The 23,168-nt window shown below is 45.3% G+C and overlaps 1 long non-coding RNA gene across 1 annotated transcript in view; it reads right to left on the reverse strand.

Moving 5' to 3' along the window:
* The window catches only part of LOC140460169 (uncharacterized), a 91,888-nt gene extending 77,830 nt beyond the window's left edge, over positions 1-14,058 (reverse strand). The window contains exon 1 of the long non-coding RNA XR_011953893.1: positions 13,873-14,058. This is a non-coding gene — a long non-coding RNA (uncharacterized lncRNA). The remainder of the gene's footprint in view (positions 1-13,872) is intronic.
* Positions 14,059-23,168: the final 9,110 nt, after the last annotated feature.

Consider the following 23,168-nt stretch of genomic DNA (forward strand, 5'->3'; position numbering starts at 1 on the left):
TGATTCCTAGTTTTTGGAACAATTCTTGATCATTTCACTCCATGGTTATTAAAGAAACACAAATTAAAATAGACATGGTCTTTACAGGCTTCCAGGTTTCAACCCTGAAGACAATGAAACGCCATTCCATAAAATGAGTTTCCATTGTAAAACATATGGTATATGCTAATATTGTGCTCAAAAATGCACACAATACTTCAGCTGAGATCTAATAAGGGCATCCACGAGGAAGCTGCATGTTTTGAAAGCAAGTAATTTGCTATCAGTTGTGAACCATGTTTGTGCAGCTGTGGGTTACAGCAATGTGTAGATGAACTGGAGCCAGGGACTTGTTCCCAAGTGAAGCTGACTGGATTATGGATGAGTAACAAAGGCCCTCTGCCAGCCAATTTCAGATTCTGGGTAATCCAAGATGGAGGATGGGAAACAAAATTGTGGCTGCAGAAGCTGTTCATTTTTTCAGGTATTTTCAGTGTTGGAGCTGATTTCCTCACATTCCAGGAGCAGTAATTACAGTTCTATAAGCTGTTGTGTTGCTTTGGAACTTTGGGGCAAAAAAGATCAAACAACGGCATTTTAAAAAGGAGAAAGAGAGAGGGAAAGTCAGAAACCACATGGTTAGTGAATCAAATGAGAAAGATGACATTTAAAATGCACCTGAATGGATATATGAATAGGAAGTTTTAGAGGGGTATGGGCCAAGTGTTGGCAAATGAGACAAGATTAATTTAGCATATCTGGTCAGCACAGACATGTTGGACTAAAGTATCTGTTTCTATGATGTACATCTCTATGACTCACTGTGACTCAATGTGATTGGTTGTCCGTTAGCTGAACATACTGGGACTATGAACAAGACAGAGAGAAGTTGGTTCAGATCAGGAGGAAAACTACCAGGTCTGTAGCAATCAGGAGTTCCTTCTCTCATTTCTGTGCAGTAAACCACTTGAAACATCAAGAAACCTAGTTTATCTTCTCTTTAACACCTGTTGCAGCAGCGATTTCTGAAAATGGGGGGGGGGGGGGGGGGGGTTGTCTTCTAGTACATCACTACAGTGAGTTGTGATAAAGTTTGAGGGCTCTTGGCCATGACTGGAATTAAAACTGGGCAATGAGGATTTGGGTGTGATATTGGTAGATAGAAAGATGAAGGAAAACAGCAGTTTCTGTGCCTGTGTTTCAGACAGTGTCTGGGTCCAGCCAACACCTTTGATAGAAAGGCTAACACCTTGATACAGACTCAAGACAAAGTGCTAATAGCCAGGGCTGCAGTAATTGTCCTTCTCAGGAAGAGCAATTAGTGTCAATTACTACAGCAATGGACTTCTGCTCAGACATTGAAACTGACAATGTCTGTACTGAAACTGACAACGATTCTGCCATGTTTACAATAAACAAACTATGTTACAGAGACAAGGACCTCATCACTGACCTATTATATTACAAAATATATAAAAGTATCTTGACATGTGCTCCAGGTTGAGAGAAGACTCACAGCTGACCACTGTGCTGTTGGTGTCTTTCTCTCCCCAGAGCTCCTGTATTTCCTTGTACAATAAACTCTGTCGTTGAACCCTGACTCTGACTCTGAGGCTGGTGATTTTCCCCACAATAATGGGCGCTGCAAGCAGGTGCCTTGGTCAAAGGCCACGATCAGGGAGCCAGGGTAAGAACCAATTTGTACCTGCAAACAGGAAGAGTCTGACCGGGCCAAGGACACAGTTTAAAAGGTATACCAACTGCAATGTCTAACTTGCTACAGTACTGAGTTAAAACAAAATTAAGTGCATGTCTGTGGAGAATATGTGGTAACTGTATTAACTGTTATAAGAACCTGCTGCTTGTGCTGAAACAGCCAGAGGACAAGGTAGTGCCTGTCTCAAAAACCCCACCCTAAACCAGTTGTTACGAGGGCTAGCCTCCCCCACGAAGATTGGGATTTGAAGTAGGAATTGTAGCGTCAAAGGTACTCGGAGTTGTGAAACACAAGTGGCAAATCCAGGTAACATTGGACTCTGTAGGGGCGAGCAACGCAGAGTCCAATTAGAGTTTAAGTTAAAAGTTGGGTGCTGTTTATATTTGCAATTTCCAATGTGGTGAGGAAGAGGAGCTGATCACTCTGACCAAGAGCCAAATCTCAGTGGAGCCCATGTTACCAAGCTGAGGAACATGGACACTCTGAGTAACTATGATACTCTGTCAGTCCATGGTAGAACAACAGAGCTTGAATAGTGACGGTGGCCGGGAGGGTAAAGAGTCCCACCAATAGGGAGCACACCTTGTTAGGAGGCTGTTACAGCCGTACGGACGGCACTGGGACAGTATTATCGGCCAGGGGGTAGAGAAGTCCCCACTGGTTAGGAACACTTCACTGTTGGTGTTATCTGGGCTACACAATCTGCTAAATGGCAGATCAAAGTTTTAAGGGGGATACTGCAGTTTCCCTTCTTGAGAAATACAAGACAGACAGACAAGGGTTTGACAGAGCAAATGAAGAAAAGGGTTTGGGATCCATCCCAAACATTAGGATAACAGTGAGAGTGGATAGATAAACAGAAACGAAATAAAACTAAAAAGATAGGGGTAATGTTAGTGTACCAATTACAGGCCTAATTGAACAAGTAGATGCCTTCACTAGCAGGTGGAGAAAAGGCCAAGAACGAATTGAGGATCTGGAGGACAGGATAAAGGAGCTAGACCAAAGATTAGAAAGAGTACGGGAGGAAAGGGAGATTGACTCTATCCCCTCCTACAAAACCATCCAGCAGGGACCAACTGCTCCCTCTTTTGGATGAACCATGCAACATTATAACTTAGCGCCCGTTACCAGAGGATGAACAGACTCACAGCCCAAAGCGAATTATAAACCCTTCACTTCAGGGGAAAGGCAGCAAATTATGGCCTCCCAAGGCAACTTACAACCCTGGAGCACAAACACCAGGTTCTGAGATGAGCTGGATAGTGTATGGGTAGGGCACCAACTACACCTGAGAGAAATACACCAGCAGGTCTGGACAACTTGCCCAGCAGACAAGTGGAGTCAGGTAACTGTTGGACCTGATGCCACAGCAGCCTGAGACTTTAGGGGAAGATGGTGGGCACATGCCACTTCCCTTACAGCTGATGTAGATGCCCAGCAGGCCTCTTCGCCAATTTTAATAAAGAAATCCAGAGGGTGCGAGGAAATGCTCCCACAAACTGGAGCAAGATCACTAACACTGAGCAATTTAAAGGGGAAGGAGTCTCTGAATATGGGGAACGATTATTTAGGGTCTATCAGGAATGCTCAGGGCAAGCAAACTCAGATTGGGGGGCCCAGGTATTCATCGAAGCTTTGAGAGATAGGGTCTCGACGTCCACCCCACTCCCTGAAAATGGGAGTAATAATGTCCTAGGATTATGATGATCTAGTTGAGTGGGCAAGCAGGGTGCAGGAGGCAGAGGCTCATGATAAAGGCAACACCTGACAAAGCAGCCGACCGGAATGGAGGCAAGAGCAGAATAAAACTATCCTGCCACAACTGTGGTCAACAGGGTCACTTTGCTAGAGAATGTAGGGTCGCATGAGTAGGGAATAGAGCAGGGAATAATGTAAAATACTGCAGCCACTGCAACAGAAAAGGACACATAGCAGCAATGTGCTAGGAAAAGAATGGGACACCCCCAAACACCATCCAAAACACTGCAGAACCATGGGGATTGCGAGGTCAGCAGAGCTGACAAGCAGCTGCCCCTATTTGTGAGGATAAGGGAGAGGGGAGAATTTATGTACCTGCAGTAATAGGAGGGAGGAAATATGAAATACTAGAAGACACAGGAGCGGATGCATCCATCACAAACTTACCCTTACCCCCACACAAATAAAATGGGGTAGGAGGGGATAAAACACCAGCTTCCCTAAGTGACACTACCCTCGTAGAAATAAACAATACATACAACAGGTATTACTCAAATACAGAAGGGCCAGCAGTCACCGAGTTGCCCAGATGCATAGCAGCCTTCGACTGTGCTGCTTGGGCCATTAGGGTTAGTGAGCCCATCGTAATGACAGGGAATGTCATCCTCCACACCAAACACACCTTGGTAGAGATGCTGAACACAGGGAAACTGAGGGCCGTCTCCAATATGGGAGGGGCAAAGTGGGAGGCAGTTCTTTTATCCCCAAGTCAGTCCGTGGTAACACTTAGGGATATGGGAGAAAACCCAGCTGAGGGAATTCTAGACATCGGGGAACTACACAACTGTGGGGATATAGATGGGGATGAAGATAGGGGGAGAATAAAGGATACCCCCCCGAGACAGAGTGGGGAAGACCCTCTTTGTGGACATGTCATGAAAATACGTAGCAGGGTCGACCAAAATAGGATGGGCTGTGGTAAATGGTAAGTTAGAAACAGTTATTTCCAGGAGGATTGATGGAAGTCAGTCAGCGCAGGTAGCAGAACTGATAGCACTCACCAAAGCACTGGAACTAGCAAAAGGAAAAATTGTGAATATACATATGGACAATCAATGTGCCTTCAGTGTAGCCCATGACTACATGGTGGCATGAGGTAGCAGAGGGTTCACCACCGTAGGAGAACCCCTATCAGACACCAGTTAAGAATTCAGGCACTATTACGTGCCAGTCAACAGCCTGAAGAGGCTGCAGTTAAAAAAATAAAAGCCCATCAAAAGGAGACAGCAAAAGCGAGTCCTGGTTGGCTAAAATTCAAAGGAAACCAGGCAGCAGACTGAGCAGCTCAGAAAGCCCTAAAACAAGAAGTCATTGTCAAGGCTGCAATAGCCACTACTGAATTAGCAAAAGACGCTATCCAAATTCAGCAGCTACAGGAGGACACCCCGCAGAAAGAGAGCGAGCAGTGGAAACTCAGGCAGACCCATAAACGTTAAGATGGGATACCAGCCCAGACCTAGGGGACCCTGGGGAGACCTTCAGATAGGGCCACTACCACATGCCCGTGGAAAAACATACTGCCTGGTCATCACAGACCAATTTTCCCAGTGGGTAGAGGTATTCCCGACCAAAAGCTGCACTATGACCACTGTAACCAGAATATTAGCGGAAGAGGTAATCCCGAGGTAGGAGGTAGGAGGTATCCCTCAAGAGCAACTCCAACCAAGGGATGCATTTTACAGGCAAGGTCATGAAGACTGTCTGCAAATTACTTGGCATTAGACAAAAATTTCACATTCCCTGTCACCCCCAGAGCTCAGGGATGGTGGAAAGAATGAATAAAACGCTCAAAAATACTTTAGCTAAGACTATGCAAACCTCAGACAGAACATGGGCTGATGTACTGCCAGCCAGACTAATGAAATTAAGAGCCACCACAAATCAGGCAACCGGGCCAACACCAAATGAATTAATGACTGGGCAAGCAACACAATTCCCAGAGACAATAATAACAGGTGACACTGGTGTGGGTCCACTAAAAGACAAAATTCGGCTGTATGTAATAGAATTAAGTGCTCACTTGAAAGGGATGTGGAAAGCTGAAATTGATAAACAGGATAAAAAGAACAAGGCGGGGGAATTTGAAATCTTCCCTGAGGTCCCAGCAGCAGGAAGCTGTGTCCTGGGTACTGCCCGACAAATCAAGCTTTGCATCAAAACGGAAAGGGCCATACAACGTGGTAATAAGTGGGGACACCTGTATCTGTGTAGGTATTAAAGGAAAAGGCACATGGAAGCACTGGACCCAACTAAAACCATTAAAGATTCCTACGACCAAAGTAATGTCATTGTCCATTCCCCAGGTACAGACAGGAATGGCGGACAAGACGGTCATCCCTGGGGGAATACCGAAAACACAATAGAACAAACCACACAGAAGCACGACTGCACCTCCTGACTAAAACAAAGACTTTGACTGATAATTTTCGTTTTACTGCTAAATGTTAATACCTGTACATATTTTAATGTGTTTAAGTGTCGCGACTGTCAGGATTTGAAGATAATCTCTTGTATAAAACCCACCTAAGTTTACATGGGAACTGAACTGTCTGCTACCCACTGGTGCGATCAGTAGAATCCCTGTTTGTGGCCACCCCGGTGTGGACCCCTTGTGACCTGTATACAGTAGACACATCAGGAGCGCTGTGTAAGGGGCAGTAAGGGGACTCCAGGGTAGATGTGTGCAGCTGGGCAGGACTACCGGCCCATGGGACTGGGTCCCCCAGCCTAGGGAAGGGAAGAGCCAGTTTAAAATCCGGTGATTACCCACTCTGTTTCACAGGGCAGGGATGGGGATGCGTTTATGCCCCGGTTCCCAAAGATAACTCATGCGTCCAGACACAGTGCACTTATCAGCACTGTGCAGTCACCAGGGGACAGTTTGCCTGCACCTGCAGTGAGCAGGCATGCTTGAATGTGACCGTGGTCAGACTATTCATATGTGGTCAGTGCAATGGCACCCATGTCAGCTCTGCCACATGGACATACCCCTTCGACACTCACCAGCTGGGGGGGGCACCCAAGGAACCAGGGGCGACATGTTGGACAGACAGACGGAAAGACAGGACAATGTATGTTACCGAACGGTGAAGGGTTTTGCTTTTCTATTTAAGGGGACTTATGCGACAGACACCCCACACCTCCCAAACCTGTTCACGATGGGGACAATTGCACCCCTTACTGTACCATTCCCCAGAGGGGACATGTTTGGAGAAGGATTTCTGTGCTGACTGGCAGGTCCCCACCACTTTGGGGTCATCATTGGGATATTGATTCTTGGGATCTCTGTCTTTAGGGGCACAGCAGGGGTCGTCAGCGCTAAAAACCGAAATTACCTTGTATGTGGCCTCATTATCTTAGGCAATAATAGCTCAAACATTCTGGTAACAATTAATACAGAGCTGGCTGAACTCAGATCTACACACAGCAGACAAGTCACACGCTGGATTATCAACGAGCACAGCAAGGGAGAGCTTGTACAATTATTGGTGACAATGTATCACCCATGTTATTGATGCCTCTGAGAACATTACAGAAACCATCAAGAATATCCGAGTCCAGCTCGAACATTTTCGACAGGGAGCCACAATTACAGACAGCTGGCTAAATTGGTTGACAGGTAAATCTTGGGTACCCAATTTGGCACACGGGATAGTTCTCCTCATTGTACACTTACTGGTATTCTGTGTGGGCCTCAGGTGTTTAAAGCTCTGCTGTAAGGTGCTACTGACTGTGTCAGCAGCGAGTCTCACCACGGAAGACCCCCAATGAAATTGGTACTCCACGATACCCCTCGGGAGGAGGAGCTCCTAGAGATGACGTACCTGCATATGTAAACAGGAGGAACAAGTGTATCAGATAATAAGGATAGTGGAAGATGATAAAATTAGAAGGAGAAATTTCTCAAATCAAACCTCCTACAAATGAACTAGCTTATTATCACATTTACAGACAAGACAACAGGGAAATCTTTTAAGACTGCTAATGACGTGTGAGGTAATTTGTAGAGATCAACCCAGACGTACCACAATAGCTGGATATGACATGGATGTGCAGGAAATTCAGGGCTGGTGAAATTACATCCTTGAACCAAGAAAAAGAAGCTCACATGGAAACAGAGATTCAGTACATGCTGGAAAACCCATGATTGAACTGAATCAGAGCAAACCAGTAGTGTTCTTTCCTAAACTGGATGGATTAGCTAGACTTTGTGGATGGATTATAGAAATGTGAATGCTGTCACAAGGACAGATTCACACCAAAGTCCATGGTTGGAAGCCTGCATTGATTGGACTGACAGTCCCTCAGTCCTCTTGAAGATTTATCTAATGCCCTGTTTACATTGCTGAGGCACATGAAGCAAATTGGAGCTAAAGTTCATAACTCCAGATTTAGAATTATGGAATCCCTACAATGTGGAAGCAGTCCATTTAGCCCATTGGGTCCACACCAACCCTCCAAGTGCATCTCCCACCCAGACCTAACCACTTCCACTATCCCTGTAACCCAACATTTCCCATAGACAATCCACCCCAAACCTGCTATGGAAGGAAAACACATCCTGTGGAGGAAATCCATGTTGACGCACGGAGAATGTGCAAACTCCACACAGACTGTCACCTGAGGATGGAATCGAATCCGGGGTCCCTAGCACTGTGAGGCAGCTGTGCTCACCACTGAGTCACCGTGCCATCCTTAAATGATATTGTGGTATAAAGTGATACATGTGAGTCGGGTCAAGGACCTGCTTAAGCAAGTACAATTTGCTGCTTTAGTAATATATTTACTGGAAAGTGGATTTCTTCAGATTCTGGGCTAGCAAGCTATTGTACTTGCTGCCAACATACAGATTCAAGACAGCAAAAGAGTCCCACGTGGCCTGAACTGAATAAGAGAAATCATTGTATGATACCTGGGAGAGTGCACACCCTGGAAAGTCCACCTACATCTGGCTTGGAACAGTGAAATTGCTTTGGAACATCCACATCAGGATTCACCAAAATGAACATCTAGTGAAGTGGTCACCCAGTTCTAATGCAGGTTGATACTGGCACAGCCGTGTCAGTGATTGCAGAAGCAGTCTTTAACAAAATTCACTCTCTCCTCCATCCCTTAAGGTTATGTATGACCTCGGTGATACAGAGAACCTGCAGAAGGGAACCGTTATAGATTAAGGGGATACCTTACATGCCGGTGTCTTATGAGAAGCAGCTGCTTCAGTTCCTGATGATTGTAGTAAAAAGCTCAGTCCCCAAGCTTGATGGGGTGAAATTGGTTGAGAAAGATTCACCCAGATTGATTCAATATTTTTTGATTAGAATATGGCTGCCTACGTGAAACCCTACTAATAACCCAGAGGTTTTTCAGGAATGTCTCGGGACTATGAAAGGAGCCAAGGCCACCTTGCATATTGACCAAAAAGCAATCCCATAAACTTGCAAGGCCTAGCCAGTGCCATTTGCCTTACGTGCAACAATCAGGAGGTTGGAAAGTGAAGGAATCATCAAACCAGACCAGTTTGTGGAATGGGCAGCACCGGTCATATCGATTATGAAGCCCAATGGATCGGTTCACATTTGTGGGGACCAGGCTGTGCTCCCCATTGCTTCAGGTTGAATTCAGCACTGAGTTTTCATTCTAAATGCATACAGTTAAAATTTGGAACACCAACTGGGAGGCCAAGTAGCAAATACAGATGCCTTGAGCCCCCGACTTTCTGGATATCAGTCTGGTCAACACTGACAATATTAGACTGTAGGTTCAAACAGATTCATTCCTGGCAAAGCTAAAATTGGTGGGCAGTGCCTTGAATGCCAACAAGGACAAAGTTTACACCCAGAAGCTCCCCGACATTCATGTGAATGGCCGGGTAAACTCTGGATTCAATTACATGTCAACAATGCCTTTCATGGGCTCAACGTTCTTCATCTTTGTGAAAGCCCCAATCAAAGTGATTGGATGTGAACAGAGTTCATTCATCAACCATGGGGAAGATGATTGAAATGTCACAAGCAGCATTTGCAATACACAGGCTCCCCGAAGTATTGGTCACAGACAATGGGCTGTCATTCACCAGCAGGGAATTCAAGTATTTCCTCAAGTTGAAAGGCATTCGACATACAGCTCTATACCATTGATCATCCAATGGTCTGGTGGACAGAGCAGACCAAGCTTTGAATACAGGCTTAAGTAAACAGCCTACAACTTCACTGGATACCAAACTGTCCCCATTCCTATTTGATTGTTGGACCACCCCTCATGCAACTATAGGGATAACACCAGCAAAGTTGCTAATAGGGAGAAGACTCCACAACAGGTTAAATCTGATCTTCCCGGACTAGTAGGGGATGGTGAAGCAGCAGGAGGAATGCCAGTATCCTGGGCCAGACTCCAATAAGTGAGAGAGATAGTTTACCACAGGAGATGAAGTTCAGTGTAGGAACCACAAGGTCAGGACCAATGATGTAGAAAGTTCAGGCAGGAGTTACGGATCTGAGCCACGAACTCCCTCAGAACAGTTAGGAAGACTGTCAGAAACCTTAGATTCTCCCTCTCCATGAGGAGAATGTTGAAGAGACCTCTGAATCTGAGATGGACACGGTGGATCTCACCCCATCAACACTTTTGCTGTCAGAAGAAGAGAGTGAATTGTCTCGAGGTGCTCTGGGCAAAAAGGCGAGTTCCTGAACATTACACACTGCACTCAGATCTGATACAGAGTTGGGAGAACCGAACCCGGTGCTCAAACACCCAAGGAGGCACGATAAAAAAAACGACTGACTTATGTCCTCGCACTCAGAAGGGGAGGGATGTTGTGATTTAAAATGAGGTCAGTCAGCTGGAACTCATAGTATATCAGTTCCCTGTCTGGAGCTGTTAAACAAGAGGGAAGTGAAGACTGCAGATGTTGGAGATCAGAGTCAAGAGTGGAGTACTGGAAAAGCCCAGCAGGTCAGGCAGCATCCGAGGAGCAGGAGAATTGCGTTTTGGTCAGAAGCCCTTCATGAGGAATGAGGATTGTGGGTCAGGGCTAAGAGATAAATGGGAGGGGATGGGGTTTGGGGAAGGTAGCTGAAAAAGTGATAGGTGGATGAAGGTGAGGGAGAAGGTGATAGGTCAGAGGGGGGAGTGATGGACAGGTCTGGAGGGCAGAGCTGAGTTGGAAGCTTAGGATTGGGATAATGTGGGGGGAGGAGAAATGACGAAGGTGATGAAATCCACATTTATCCCTGTGTGGTTGCAGGGTCCCAAGATGGAATATGAGGCGTCGGGTGGTCACGGTTTGGTGGTGGAGCAGACCTAGGACCTGCATGTCCTTGATGGAGTGGGAGAGGGTGTTGAAGTGTTCAACCACAGGGCAGTGGGGTTGGTGGGTGTGGGTATCTGAAACGATCCACAAGAAAGCATCCTGTCTCCCCAATGTAAAGAAGACCACACCGGGTGCAACGGATGCAGTAAATGACATTGTAGAGGTACAGATAAATTACTGATAGATGTGGAAGGATAGCGTGGGGCCTTGGAAGGAGGTGAGACGAGTGGTGTGGGCACAGATTTTGTACTTCCTCCAGTGGTAGGGAAAGGTGCCAGGAGTGGGGTGTGAACTGCTGGGGTGTGCGGGCCTGAGAAGTTATGAGGGGTAATGAACATTGTACAATTATCGGCAAACATCCTCACTTCTGACCTTATGATGGAGGGAAGTCATTGATAAAGCAGTTGAAGATGGTTGGAGTTAGGACACGATCCTGAGGTAGTCCTGCTGACATGTCCTGGAGCTGAGATGATTGATCTCCAACAACCACGACCATCTTCTTACCTGCCAAGTATGACTCCAACCAGTGGAGAATTTAACCCCCTCATTCCCATTAATACCAATTTTGCTCGGGCTCCTAGATGCCACACTCTGTCAAATGCAGCCTTGATGGCAACAGCTGTCACTCTCACCTCACCTCTGGAATTCAGTTCCTTTGTCCATGTTTGAGCCAAGACATGAACGAGGATAGGAGCTGAGTGGCCCTGGCAAAACCCAAACTGGACATCACTGAGCAGGTTATTGCTACAAAGGTACTGTTTGATAGCACTATTGGTGACACTTCCATCATTTTACTGATGATTGGGGAGACTAATGGGGCAGTATTATGCTGGGGCTGGGTTGGCTTTGACCTAGCTTCTTGTGATGTAATTGTACTGGAAGAACCTGGCTAGGGGAGTGGCAAGTTCTGAGGGTGATATTTCTGGGTATACAGCAGCCATAATGGTGTTAATGAGGGAATTCTAGGATTTTGACCCAGCAACACTGAAGGAAAATGGATATAATCCTAAACCAGGATGGTAAATGGAATCTGGAATGTGCTGCGTAGGGAGCATTTGGTGAATTTTTCCAGTGCATCCTGTAAGTAGTAGATGCTGCGATTGTGCATCATAGGCAGAGGGTGCAATGTGGTGTCGGCTAAGTGCTTTACTTTGTCCTGGATATTGTCGATCTTTTTCAGTGCCACTAGAGTTGCACTTATCAGACAATGGGAAGTATCCTATCACATTCTTATATGTCAGAGAATACAGCAGGACACATATCAGTTGGAGGCATGGGCAGAAAATGGCAGGTGGAGTTTAATCCGGACAAATGTGAGGTGATACATTTTGGAAGGTCAAGTACAGGTAGAAATTATACAGTGAATGGCAGAACCCTTCGAAGTATTGATATGCAGAGAGATCTGGGTGTACAGGTCCACAGATGGCAGTGCAGGTAGACAAGGTAGCTAAAAAGACCATTGGCATTCGTGCCTTCATTGGAAGGGGCATCGAGTATCAGGATAGACAAGTCAGGCTGTAGCTTTATCGAACTTTAGTTGGGACACAATTGGAATATTGTGTGCAGTTCTGGTCACCACACTACCAGAAGAATGTGGATGCTTTAGAGAGGGTACAGAAAAGACTTAACAGGATGTCACCTCGTATGGAGGATTTTAGCTATGAAGAAAGGATGACAAGGTTTGTTTTCACTGGAATGCAGGAAGTTCAGAGGCGACCTGAAAGAAGTTTATAAGATTGTGAATGGCACGGATAGAGTGGAAAGCATGAGGAGTTTTCCCAGGTGGAGGGATCAATTACAAGGTTCGAGGTGCTGGGGGCAGTGGGGGGAAAGGTTCAAAGAGATGTGTGAAGCACATTTTTCACACAAAGTGTGGTGAGTGCTTGGCATGCACTGCCAGTGGAGGAGGTGGAAGCAGACACAACAGCAGCGTTCAAGAAATACCTGGACAAATACATGAATAGGAAGGGAGTAGAGCAATATGGATCCTGTAAAGGAAAATAGTTTCAATGCGAAAGGGCAAAGTGTGTCAGAGCAGGCTTAGAGGGCCAAAGGGGCTTTTCCTGTGCTGCACTGTTCTTTGTTCTAATCCTGACTTATGCTATGTCCTGAAGAAGGGTCCTGCTTAAAATGTCGACTCTCTTGCTCCTCGGACGCTGCCTGAGCTGCTGTGCCTTTTCTAGCACCACGCTTTATCAACAATGTCGACTGTGGACAGGCCTTGGGGAGCCAGGAGAGATTCCTAGCACCTGAACTCATCCGGTAGAGTGGCAGAGTGATAATGTCACTTGACTAGTAATCTAGATGTCCAGGCTAATTTGCTGGGTCAGGAAAAGTAAAATAATACAGACGCCAGGAATCTGAAATAAAACAGCAAGTGTTGAAGAAACTCAGTAGGTCTGGCAGCATCTGTGGAAGATGAACAGAGTTTACATCTAAAATCTGAGATACAGAGTCTCTCCAGCATTTTCTGTTTTTAATTCTCTGGGGACATTGACTCCAAATTGCACGGCAGCACCTGATGGAACTCAAATTCAGTGAGTTAAATCTGGAATTAAAAGCTGGTTACGGTATTGTTGTACAGTTGTAAAAACCCATCTTGTTCACAACTTCCCTTCAGGGAAGGGAATCTGCTCTCTTTACCTGCTCTTGCCTACATGTGACTCCACATCCACAGCAATGTGACTGATTCTGATGTGAAATGGATAAACAAGCCACTCAGGTCATGAGCAATGAGGAAGGGGGCAGCAAATGCTGTCCTTGGCAGTGATGCCCACATCCTATGAAATAATAAATCAGATATAATATACTGTGTAAATTCATGGCAGTGCAATCCAGGCACAGATATCTCCCTTCTCTCAATCACCACCTCTTCTACTCTGTAACACCACATTCAATTCACTTCCTCTTGTGATCTCTCCCAATCTATCACATTCCTGCCCTTATTCCTGCTTTATAACATACTATTCTCCTCCACCTCATTGTACTGCGTGCAAACACGCAGCTTCAGCAATGTTCCCAAGCGAGAAACAATACCCCGCCCACTGCTCCCACAATTCGCCCATCGACAAACCCACTCTCCAAGAGGAATAAATGATTCCCTTACTGTGTCACTGCAGTATATTTGAGTCAGCTCCCAGGCATGGACAGTTCTTTTTCTTTAACTCTCCTTCAGTGAGCGAATGCTGAAACCCTCTGTCCTCAGTATAATTTTCACACTCAATGACTGCAAATAACGGCCTGGGCCTCTGTTTCCTGTTTTGAGACTGTTCGCTTCTCTCCCATCAGTCATTGTCCAGGCAGCCTGTTTGCACAAAGTGCAGCCAGTATCTGAGAGACAGCTTCTACCCTGTGCAGGGTCAGCTGGGACAGGAGGGAGAAGGGAGAAAGCGGAATAAGGAAAGGAGAGAGAAAGGGGAACAGGAAGATAGAGTGGGAAAGGGACAGAGTATTGAGGGTCAGATGTGGGAGATGAGACCACTAGGCCATCGACTCCCCTTTTTTAGCCTTTATCCACTGTTTTTCTCTGTCTGCCCTCCCTCTCCACCTATTCATCCCTCCTCCACCTTCCCGCCCCTCCTTAACTCCCCATGATCAGCATAAAAGTCAGTTTTCCCTAGCTATCAGTTCTGAAGGAGGATCAATGGACTTCAAAGATTAACTCTGCTCTTTCTCTATACATGCTGCCAGACCTACCAAGTTTGTCCAGCAATTTCTGTTTCCGAGTGCCTGAGAGCTTCATACTGGAGAGCATACCCAGGGTGTGGGTAAACGGTGTGTTCCCTGGTTACTGACAGCTACAACACCAGTAAATTTTCTGTAAGAATATACACCCCAGGACTAGATGTTGAGGGAATATGAACAGATAATTGAAGAGATTTCTTCTGCCAGGTTATTAGGGAACTGGTTCTACAGTTGGGGCAACATCCTGAATGTAAGTTTTTGGAAATATGTCAGAACCGGACACTGAAGACATGCATCCCAGGACAAGACATTATGTGAGTACATCCCAGGAACACAAGTAGATACCTGGGGGAACACAATTATTAGATCAGTTATTAGGGGATTTTTCCTGTCATTTAAGACTGAAGTATGAATTAAGAAATTGAGGCATAAATCACAGACCAGAGATTCCACATCACATGAGAAAGAACACCCCCAAACCACTCTGGAAAATGCACAACTCAACACTTTCCAACTCCTAATGTCATCACTGAATCTTTCTCTCTCCGACACTTACTCTTTTCCTGTTTAATTCATTTCTCCTTCTATCTCCTTTCCACTTATTACAGAATGTCACGACAATTCCTGTTCTTTCTCTGTCCCATTTCAAAACACACTTTTACCCAATATTTCCTCTCTTGCTCTCCACATGCAGTTCCATTTGATCCCTTTTCCAATTACCCGGTATCTCTCCCACTCCAGAACATAGAACATAGAACATAGAAGAATACAGCGCAGTACAGGCCCTTCGGCCCTCGATGTTTCGCCGATCAAAGCCCACCTAACCTACACTAACCCACTATCCTCCATATACCTATCCAATGCCCGCTTAAATACCCATAAAGAGGGAGAGTCCACTACTGCTACTGGCAGGGCATTCCATGAACTTACGACTCGTTGAGTGAAGAACCTACCCCTAACATCAGTCCTATATCTACCCCCCCTTAATTTAAAGCTATGCCCCCTTGTAATAGCTGACTCCATACGTGGAAAAAGGTTCTCACTGTCAACCCTATCTAACCCCATAATCATCTTGTACACCTCTATCAAATCACCCCTAAACCTTCTTTTCTCCAAAGAAAACAACCCCAAGTGCCTCAGCCTTTCCTCATAGGATCTTCCGACCATACCAGGCAACATCCTGGTAAACTTCCTCTGCACCCGTTCCAGTGCCTCCACATCCTTCCTACAGTATGGCGACCAAAACTGCACACAATATTCCAGATGCGGCCGCACCAGAGTCTTATACAACTGCAGCATGACCTCAGGACTCCGGAACTCAATTCCTCTACCAATAAAAGCCAGTACGCCATATACCTTCTTCACTGCACTATTTACCTGGGTGGCAACTTTCAGAGATCTGTGTACATGGACACCAAGATCCCTCTGCTCTTCCACACTACCAAGTAGTCTACCATTAGCCCAGTAATCCATCTTTTTATTACTCTTACCAAACTCTGCCCCTCTTTCTTTTCTCTCTCTCTCTCTCTCTCTCTCTCTCCCTCCCATATTCTCCTGTTTATCACAGCAGTCTGTGTCCCATGCAGCTGCAGAATTTCTACCAGAAAACAGAATCTGCTACTAACCAACAGAAGCTCCTCCCACCCCTGAGGTCACCCATCTGTAAATTCACTTAATAGAGTTACCTTACACACACAATTGCTCATAAGGAACAGGCTGGTCCTCTGCTTCCTGTTTGAGCTGCTTGTTTCTCTCCTCTCAGTCAATTGTAAAGGCTGTCAGCTTAAACAATGGGCAGACAACCTGGAAGTGCCAGCTTCAGTTTCTGTGCAGCATGGAGAGGGAGGAGGGAGAAAGTGGGAGAAATGGCAGTCTGTTTGTATACAGTGCAGCCAGATTGTGTGTCAGATTAAGTGGCAGACAGACGGAAACAGGGAGAAAAAAAATTCAAACCTAAGAAAGTATGAAATATTGTAAGGAGTCAGCCATTGACTCCTGAGAGCTTGTCTCGTGTTGCAACAAAAACTTGTTTGCTTTCTCCCAAATCTCAGTTTCTCACACTATCATCACATCCCTTCATACCCGTAAACCTATTGAGGCAATCATGAATTTATTCGATAACTCAGAATGCACAGCACTCTCAGGAAGACAACTGAAAAGATCAGAATACTTTAGATGAAGACATTTCACCTCACCTCAGTTGTAAATAAACAGCTCCTGAAGCTTAACCTGTGATTCCTCATTCTAACCTCTTTAATGTCATGTTGAGGTATTGGGGTTGCCACTCAATCATTCAACAACCCAGTTTAATGTTCTACGAGACAAGTTCAAATATCATCATTTTTGTGAAGTGTGTTTAGTATGAGACCCAGGTTCAATTCCCACCTCAGGCGACTGTGTGGAGTTTGCACGTTGTCCCCATGTCTGCGTGGGTTTCCTCCGGGTGCTCCGGTTTCCACCCACAATCCAAAAAATGTGCAGATTAGGTGAATTGGCCATGCTAAATTGCCCGTAGTGTTAGGTGAAGGGGTAAGTGTAGGCGAATGGGTCTGGGTGGGTTGTGCTTCGGCGGGTCGGTGTGGACTTGTTAGGCCGCAGGGCCTGTTTCCACACTGTAAGTAACCTAATCTAATAATGATAAGCTCGGCTAATAGTGACCATAGATTGATAATTATCATACAAATTCATCTGGTTCACAAATGACCATTTGGGAATGAATATCCATGATCCTCTGTAATGACTGGTATGTCATTACAGATTCATAAAATTGTCCTTGAGTTTTCAATGCCCTCTGAAATGACCAAGCAAGACATTCAGTTGTACCTTAAGACCTGTGCTCCAGTACTAATCTACCCCTAACCAAGCTTTTCTAGCACAGTTACAGTACTGCCATCCCCTGACAATGTGGAAAGTTGCATGGGTATAGCCTGATCACAAAAAGCACAACAAATCCAACTCACAAATAAAGCCCTATCAATATACTCTCAATCATCACCAAGGTGATGGAAGGTGTGGTGAACAGTTCTACCAAGTCACACTGACTCAACACTAACAGCCTCACCCCTGCTCAATTTGTCTTGAATTTGGACCTACTCAGCTCCGATCTCATTGCAGCCTTGGCTCAAACATTCACAAAACAGTTGAAAAGAAGAGGGGAAACTGATGGGGTCTGCCCTTGACATCAATCCTGCATTTTACTAAATGTGATATCATGCATTGGTGTCAAGCCTACAGTCAAAGGGATTCAAAGTAAGCAATCTCTTCCACGAGTTGGAGTCATCATTAACACAAAGGAAGATGAATAAATGGTTGTTGGAAGCTAGTCACCACATTCCGAGGACTTAATTATTGAAGTTTCTCAGAGTAGATAATGTATAATAAACCTGTTGGGAGATGTTATTACACATCTCTGAGTAGGTGACACTTGAACTCAGGTGTCTTGCCTTCGAGGTATGGACACTAATCCCCTCGGCCTACAATCTTCAACTGCTTCATTGAAGAACTGTCCTCCATCATAAGGCCAGCGGTAGGAATGTTCTCTAATCATTGCATGATGTTCAGCAGCATTCACAGCATCTCAGATACAGCCTGTGTTCATTTGCAGCAAAACCTGAACAAAAATTCAGTTTTGGGTACACAGTACATAGAACAGTACACCACAGTCTAGGCTCTTTGGACCTCGATCTTGTGCCGATCTTTTAGCCCACTCTGAGATCAAACACACCTACATTTTACGATCATCCATATGCCTATCCAAGAGTCACTTAAGTCTCCATAATGTATCTGACTCTATGAACACTGCTGGCAGTGCATTCCACTTTCTGTGCAATGAACCAACCTCTGACATTGGGCTTTCATTTTGGCAGTGGGGCTGAGTGGGAGTGGTCAAACTGCACTCTGGGAAGGTGAGTGAACTGATATATTTGGGCAGTGGTGAAACCCTGAGACACTACACATGCAGTGTCTCTCACCCACCCTCCTCCTCTAACAGAAAATAAAAGACTCTGGTGTATGGTCAGGGAAGGGTTTTCTTTTTTTCTTTTACCATATGCTGGTAAGTACTGTGATTTATTTATTTTATTTAATTTATCAATTATTTGATATTATAGTTGGGCTAAATTAAGCTCAATCATAAAAATGGCAGGAGATCCCAGACCTGTGTTGTGCTCCTCTTGCTCTGGGACACGGCTGATATCCCTGACTCCTTCACGTACAGCAAGTGTGTCCAGCTGCAGCTCTTGTGAGACCACATTGATGGCTCTGGAGGTGCTAAGGAGGTCATGGATAGCACATTTACTGAATTGGTCACACCACAGATTAGGATTACTGAGGGTGAAAGAGAAAAGGTAGAGGAAGAGCAGGAAGGCAGTGCAGGTATACCCTGCAGTCATCACCCTCCAAAACAGGGATACCATTCTGGATACTGTTGGGGGAGATGGCTCACCAGGGAAAGGCAGCAGTAGCCAGGTTCACGGCACCATAGCTGGCTCTGTTGTACAGAAGGGCAGGAAAATGAGTGGATGAGCTATAGTCAGAGGGGCTTCAATTCTAAAGGGAGCAGCTAGGTGGTTCTGTGGTTGAAAACAAAACTCCTGAATGGTATGTTGCCTACCAAGTCACATGTCAGGGATGTGTCAGATCGGCTGCAGGACATTCTGAAGGGGGAGGGTGAACAGCCAGCTGTCATGTTGCATGTCGGCACGAATGATATCGGTAATAAATGGGATGAGGTCTTCCAAGCAGAAGTTAGGGAATTAGGAGCCAAGTTAAAAAATATGAGCTCAGAGGTAGTAATCTTAGGATTGCTACCAGTATCACATGCTAACCAGTGTCAAAATGGAAGAATGAATGAGTGGCTCGAGAGATGGTGCAGGAGAGAGGGATTCAAATCTTTGGGAGATTGGGACCGGTTCTGGGGGAGGTGGGACTATTACAAATCACAGTCTACACCTGGGCAATGTCCTTGGGGGTGCTTTTGCTAACGCTGTCGGGAAGGGCTTAAACTAATGTGACAGAGGGATGGGAACCAAATGAGGAGGTTAGTGGACAGGAAGGAGGGAGTAACTAAAGCCTGTAAGGAACTAGCTAATGAAGTCAGCAAGACTAAGAGGACGAATAAGCAGGGAGCAGATGATGAACACAAAGTGACAGGTGGTCTGAGGTGCACTTATTTTAATGCGAGCAATGCAGTAGATAAGGCAGATGTACTTGGGCTTGGATTAGTACCTGGGTGTTGGCTCAGATATTCTCAGAGCACATGTAAGTTACAAATTAAACACACTTTTTTGGAACAAAACTGGTGAGAGATCAATAGTCTATAATCCAGAATATCAATCAAGATATCCCTGAATGTATTAATCATGTAATCTCTGATGTTTAATAAAAAGGCAGCATATTTTATAGCCCTTATATGCATAACAATATTTTTTTTCCCAGTTCCACAAGATAACGCTTCTGACTTTAATGAAGTTCCCATAATTTGAATTAGGTGATTAATACATTTGTCAATGTCTCCTTGTAACCTCCAATAGCCCTCCACACTATCTATAACTCCATCAACCTTAGTGTCATCGGCAAACTGACTGAGCCACCCTTCCACTTCCTTATCCTAGTCATTTATAAAAATCATAATGAGAAGAGTTCCCAGAACAGCTCCGTACAGAACATCACAGGTGACATAGCTCCAGGCTGAAAACTTTCCATCTGCTACCACCCTCTGTCTTCTATGGGTCAGACAATTCTGAATCCAGACAAATTTCCCTGTGCCCCATACCTCCTTACTTTCTGAATGAGCCTTTCATGTGGAACCTTATCCAATGCCTTGCAAAAATCTATGTACACTCCTCTACCTCCATGTACACCTCATTCACTGCTCTACCTTCATCTCTGTGTTTTCTCACATCCACAAATAATTCAATAAGACCTGCTCCTCGCAAAGCCATGGTGACTATCTCTAATCAAACTATGGCTTTCCAAGTAATCATAAATCTTGTCTCTCAGAATCCTCACCAATAGTTTGCCCACCACAACACAAGACTGGCTGGTCTGTAATCCCCTGAATTATCCCTATTATGCCTTTCTTGACCAAGGGAAAAATGTTTGCCACCCTCCAATCATTTGACACTACTCCAATAAACAGTGGAGATCATCACCAAAGGCACAGCAATCTCTTCCCTTGCTTCCTGTAGTAACCTTGAGAATATCCTATCTGGCACAGAGGACTTATCTATCGATCCTCTTGTTTTTCAAAATGTTCAGCATCCTCCTTCGGCATACCAGTCTGTTTCATGCTGTCCTCACAAATGTCAGGTCCCACTCAACAGTGAATACTGAAGCAAAATATTAATTAATTACTTCCCCAACCTCCTCGAACTCCAGGCACATGTCCATTCCAATATCCCTGATTGGCCCTACCCTCACTCTGACCATCCCCTTGACCCTCACCGAAATATGTAACGCCTTGGGATTTTCCTTAATCATACTCACTAAAGATTTTTCATGACTCCTTCTAGGTCTCCTAAGTCCATTATTCAGTTCCTTCTTGGCTACCTTGTAACTCTGTCAAACCCTGTCTGATCCTTGCCTCCTCAACTTTAATTAAGCATCCTTCTTCCTCTGATGAGATGACCCACATCCCTTGTTACCCGAGGTTCCTTCACCCTACTATCCCATCCCTGCCTCAGTGGGACAAACCTATCCAGCACTATCAGCAAGTGCTCCATAAACAAGCTCCACATTTCTGTCGTGCATTTTCCTGAGTAAATCTGTTCCCAATTTAGGTGCCCCAATTCCTGCCTAATAGCATTGTAATTCCCCCTCCACCAAGTAAATACTTTCCCATAGCGTCTGCTCCTATTTCTCTCCGTGGCTATAGTAAAGATCAGGGAGTTATGATCCCGATCACCGAAATGCTCTCTCACCCAGAGATCTGACACCCAGAAATCCAATATGGTCTCCCCCCGAGTTGGCCCATCTAAATTTTGAGTTCAGAATCCTTTCTGGACAAACCTGAAAAAAACTGGTCCATCCAGACTATTTGAATTAAGGAAGTTCCAATCAATGTTCGGGAAGTTAATTGGCAGTAACCCTGTTACTTCTGCACCATTCCCATCTGCTCCTCTCTGTCTCTGTTGCTATTGGGGGTCTGTAGAAAACTCCCAATAAAGTGACTGCTCTTTTCCTGTTTCTGACTTCCACCCTTACTGACTCTGTAGACAAACCCTCCACAATGACCTCCCTTTCTGCAGCTGTAATAATATCCCTCATTAGCAATACCACTCCTCCTTCTCTTTTCCCTCCCCCCTATTCCTCTTGAAACATCTGAATCCTGGAATTGCTGTCCCTGTAATATCCAAGTCTCTGTAATGGCCACAACATCATAGTTCCAAGTACTGCTCCATGCTCTAAGTTCATCATCATTATTCCTGATACTTCAAACCATCACACTGACTGCAACTTTGCCCTAACAACTGTCCATCCCTCCTCACAGACTCTCTGCATGCTGTATCTGGCTGTTCACTGACTACCCCATCCTCAGATATGTAGCTCCAGTTCCCACCCCACTGCCAAACCAGATTAAACTCTCCCAAAGAGCTCCAGCAAACCTCCAGCCCTGGATATTGATGCCCCCTCCAGTTCAGGTGCAACCCATCCTTGTTGTACAGATCCCACCTTCCCCAGGAAGTAACCCAATGATCCACATACCTGAAGCCATCCCTCCTACAGCAGCCCTGCAGCCTCGTGTTCATCTGCACTTACTCTCTGTTCCTAGCCTCATTAGCTCGTGACACCGGCAGTAATCCTGAGATTACTACTCTGCTCATAATGCCTTTTAGCTTCCAACCTAACTCACGATCTTCTTTTTTTCAGGTCCCTATCCCCTTTCCTACCTACATCATTGACACCGATTTGTGCCACGACTTCTGGCTATTCACCAGTGCCCTTACAAATCCTGTAGATTCGATCTGCACCAGCCCTGACCCTGGAATCTGGGAGGCAACATACTGTCTGAGAGTCTCGTTCACAACCACAGAAACTCCTGTCTGTTCCTCTCACCATTGAATCTCCTATCACTATCGCTTTCCTCTTCTCTCCCTTCCCTTCTGAGCCACACAGCCAGGCTCAGTGTTAGAGACCTGGCCGCTGAGGTAGTTGCCTGGTAGGTCTCCCCCCCTTAAAAAAAACAGTATGCAAAACAGTAGATAAGTTATAGGTATTGTTCAATCATGTGCCAAGCAATAGCCATCTTTAACAAAAGAGAAACTAAGCTTAAATCCTTGATGTTTAATGACATTACTATCATTGGAATTCTCCACTATGAATATCCTGGGATTAACCCTGATTAGAACGTAGAACAGAGAACAGTACAGCACAGAACAGGCTCTCGGGCTCTCCATCTTCTGCTGACTTTTTATCGTACTCGAAGATCAAACTAAAATACAAACCCTTCATTATACTATCTTCCATGTGCCTATCCAAGAGTCACTTATATGACCCTAATGTGTCTGACTCTCATTCCACGCACCCATCACTCTCTGTGTAAAGAACCTTCCATTGACATCTCTCTTTAATCTTCCTCCAATCACCTTAATATTATGCCCCCTTGTGATCGTCACTTCCATCCTCGGAAAAAGTCTCTGGCTATCCACTCTATCTATTCCTTTCATCATCTTGTATACATCCAAAAAGTCACCTCTCAGCCTTCTTCACTCCATTGAG

The sequence above is a fragment of the Chiloscyllium punctatum genome, chromosome 36 (genome assembly GCF_047496795.1).
Source record: "Chiloscyllium punctatum isolate Juve2018m chromosome 36, sChiPun1.3, whole genome shotgun sequence".
Lineage (NCBI taxonomy): Eukaryota > Metazoa > Chordata > Chondrichthyes > Orectolobiformes > Hemiscylliidae > Chiloscyllium > Chiloscyllium punctatum.